A 4396-nucleotide genomic window follows, 5' to 3' on the forward strand; every position below is an offset into this window, starting at 1 on the left:
GACTTGAAACGATTGAGACCATAAAGGACAGGCTAAAGAAATCAACGCTTCACCACACCCAAATATGTGTCAACGTTGAACCACACTCCAATCTGCAGGCTGTAGCCATGTATACTTGATGGCTTACGGAGAGTAGCATGCTTTCAATCTTACCAGTTCGCCAACACTGCAGATCACCCATCAGAGCTCTGGGCCTCTGAACATAAGAACCATTTTTGTAAAGTTAATTTATGCCTCAGCGATCATTATGTCACTGAATGCTGAAGTGTTCCCCATACGTTGGGTGGGAGGCAACAGCCAGTAACAGGGAGCTTAAAAGACTGTCTGTCATTGGCTCTGTCGTGGGGCATCATCCAAATCGCTGTGAGAGGGTAAGCAGGAGACATGCCAGACAGAGTGATGCGCTTCTTAATGTCTACCAGGTGCCATGTTCTCATTATCGCACCCATAACAGCTGGGGAATGGTGGAAAACAGCCTCATCATCAGGATCACTCTATAGATTGTGATTTAGTATTTTATCTTTTTCCGTGTGCGTGTAGTATCTGTGCATGCATGCACGTGTTTATGCACGGATTTATCTTTCACATTCGTGCATCTGCATAGCTCTGTGTGTGTGTGTGTGTGTGTGGGGAGGGGGGGGGGGGGGTGGGGGGGGGGGTGCATCTGGCATGGAAGCAATTTCAATGCTCCATTATTTTTTGATTACAACATACCCACACACCCACACCCACACATCCACACACAATAACATGACAATCCATAATATTTTATGTACCAGAACATTAGATACAATATATTTCCCCACAACTTATTTTGCTGCGCCCTCTCTCCTTCATTTCTACCTCCATTTCACACCCCCCGCACATGCGCGTGAGGTGTGTGTCGAATGTAGATGGGGTGAGGAGGCGGCGTGTTGCTCCGTCACTCTGTGTGGCCTTGTCACACTCTGGCTGTGTGGAGTGGCTTCGACATGTCCTCTGGCCCGGCCCATCAATTATAGATGGAACCAGGTGCCAGAGAGCGAATAGTCCAAACAACACAATATCACACACACACACACACACACACACACACACACACACACACACACACACACACACACACACACACACACACACACACACACACACACACACACACACACACACACACACACACACACACACACACACACACACACACACACACACACACACAGGTGGGGCTGGATCTGGTGACTGGCATGGCACAAACAAACCAGATGAAATCGTCGAGGAAAAGTGTCTGCGCATTTAAAGAGAAATTTAAGAAGTTTAGGATGAAACAGTTCAAACCAAATGAGCATTAGCTAAGCCCTGTCTGTCCACTTTAGTTATTGTTGCTGAGCTTTCCCTTCTTCTGTGGCACAGGCAGTTTACAATATAACAGTGGTGGCAGACTTATTGAAATTCTTAGTAAACAAAAAAACCCAGTTAAAGGGGACCTAAAGGTGCACTTAATGGCTTCATACATCATAGTGTGTTAAAAACAGAGGCCCAGGAAAACCACACTCGCCAGCATTGTTCCTGTATTGCTCCGTTCAGGTATTATTTTGATTATAAGTATGATAACAATGTGGTTTAATTCGTCTCAAAACCTGGGGACATATAAACAATACATAATACGAGCACACCGATACTTGCAGATATCGTATGGACGACTAATGTATAGAAGTCTATATGAAAATGACTTATTCTCTGTTGATTTATTACCTCAGTAAACATTGTAAACATGAGTTTATGGTCTCAATCTCTAGTTTCAAGTCTTCTTCAATACAGCATGATGTTCATTTAGTACATTATGGTCCATTTAGAGTCAAACAGACCATAAAGCAGGGGATGCTTTAGGGCGGGGTTACCTTATGATTGACAGGTCGCTGCTACGGCAACTCCTTCACAGTGTCTTTTCAGTTCATGAGAGTTAATTGTAACATTTTGTTTCCAACAGAAGTCTCAATCAGGGTTGGGTTGTACTTGCGATGGACAGGTCTCTACCGCGGCGTTGCTCGGTCTTGGAGTTGTTTATGTTTTTAAAACTTGAACCTTTTAACAGTGTGTTTCCAGTTCTCAGTTGACCTCTGAGCTTTCATATTTTTGTGTCATTTCCCACTGCATATAGTACTTGAAAGGCTTTTAAGATGAGGACTTGATGCTGTCTCATGTGTTGATGGCTGGGGTTGCTGGGTAGCCGAAATCCAAAGAAGACGAGGACAGAGTTACCCTGAACTGTAGCATCCAGGCTCAGCCTCATGTACTCAGTTAATAATAAACTAACTGTTGGAATGAGAAGTAAAGCTACTAGCGTGTACGATTAGACCTGCTAATGATTGCCCCTCTTTGCACTCTTTGGTGTTATTTAAAAGGCTAAAAACAGAAGACACCCCCCTTACAAACTCTGTAAATTCAGAGTATTCCTTTTAATGCCACATGCACGCCTCCTTAGCATGAGGAGAAATCCAAAGCTTGGCTGCCCTGCCACTCTGACAATTCCTGTTCATGGGAGAGGTTTAGCAAAGGGTGAATTTGCGGCAGTTTTGAAAAACACTCAATGTGTCAATGTGCCTGTCACAGTCTTCATGTCGAACAGAACGTTTTCGCCTCAAGTCATTGTTGCTTACTGTTTGCTCACTTCCGCCGTCTGAAAAGCTGGAATGATGTATGCAGGGACGCTCTGGCAATCGTCAAAGCATCAATCAAATGTTTTAACACCGTGTGTTCTATTCACTGGGAGTCATTAAGAACGGTGTGAAGCCTTGAAAGAGCCTGTAGCGACGACGGAGGCGTGAAAACCTTTTTTTCACCCTCTCTGAAACCTGAAACTGGTCCTCATCTGTGGAGCACGGACCTGAACAAAATGTAGGCGTTAACCTCCAACACAACAGAGTTTGTCTCCAAATATGTGTGTGTTTTTTGGTTTTCAAATATGATATGTACACTTCCCCAATAAAATGCTCTCAGCCTTTCACATCAGATGGCAGCACGTAGACAGACGCGCTGCAGCTGTGCGTGTTTTCTCCAGCTGACAGTATATCGATCAGCCTCTTGTTACATTATGATCGCGTTCCACACAGTGTTGTTCACACCATTAGACAGACAGAAAATAGCAACACTGTGAATTCGGCATCACTCTGGTGCCTGTGGGTCTTTAATGCCCGTCCAGATGGATTTGCAGAAATTAACATTTTCAAAGTCGCTCGGTATTTTTTACTCATATGAAGTGATAGCAGTTACTCAGAACAAGACGAGATGACAACAGGAAATCAAACACGCATTCTCACTTTTGGTGCAATCGCAACAAAACAGAAACAGTCACAGTAGTTCCTGTTGGTTTCTCGCAACAGGACGTGAGAATTGAACATGATTCAAAGTAGGGTTAGCAGGTTAAAGGAATACTTCACTCCCAAAATGACCATTTGTATAACAGTTACTCACTGTTTGTTCTCTTTAATACTTGAAGAAAACATATAATCAAAAAAAGATTTGATGAATTTCAGTAAATCTAGCAAAACCGTATCAAAACATTTGTTTACAGACTCTCACACAACGCATGCAGTCTGATCCAAGTCTCATTTCTCCGGTCGTATGTTCACTCCTAAAATCATGCATTTGCCCGATTCATCAAGTTTTTGTCTGTTTTCTGATTTCCCATTCATCACGAAGAAACATCACGAGAAAAACTACATTTTCTTTAAGAATTACATGTAACTGAGGAAGACATAGTTTAGGTCAACATTTTGGACTAAATCAGTGCAAAAGCACTGGTGAAACCAATCGTACTCAAAGCAGTGGTTCCTAATACCGACCTCCAAGGAGCTGTCTGATAAATGTGAGTGCCAAGATGATTAACAAACCAAGAAACAGGGCAAAAACATAGTTCTGCTGCACACACTTCTGTTGTCTGTTATATTTACTGTTTGAATGTGACACTGGGAACACATAAGCAACCTGTGAAAAGACTTTTCTCTGCTTTTGAAAAGGTCACGAGTCACTGATGGGAGCCACCGAATTTCAATGACTACAATCTGCAATTAATTATACCAGTTACGTGAAAATTGTTCTGACCCGGAGGAGCCCACTTCATAGGGATCATTTTTACGCAACAACAGTAGAATTTTAAACATGGGCTGAAAAAGAAATGTGACGAATGAGTAGTTGATTCACTCTACCACGGGATTGCATTTGGAAGATGAGCGAGTTTTTAGATCGTCAACTCATGTGAAACCGCATGTGCAAGATACATTTGTATGATTAGCCATATGCTACGAGCCAGCAGCGGCGCGAACAAACTCCCCGCCCCCCAACACACACACACACACACGCGCGCGCGCGCGCACACACACACACACACACACACACACACACACACACACACACACAC

This window comes from Melanostigma gelatinosum (assembly GCF_949748355.1).
Source record: "Melanostigma gelatinosum genome assembly, chromosome: 17".
Taxonomy (NCBI): Eukaryota; Metazoa; Chordata; class Actinopteri; order Perciformes; family Zoarcidae; genus Melanostigma; species Melanostigma gelatinosum.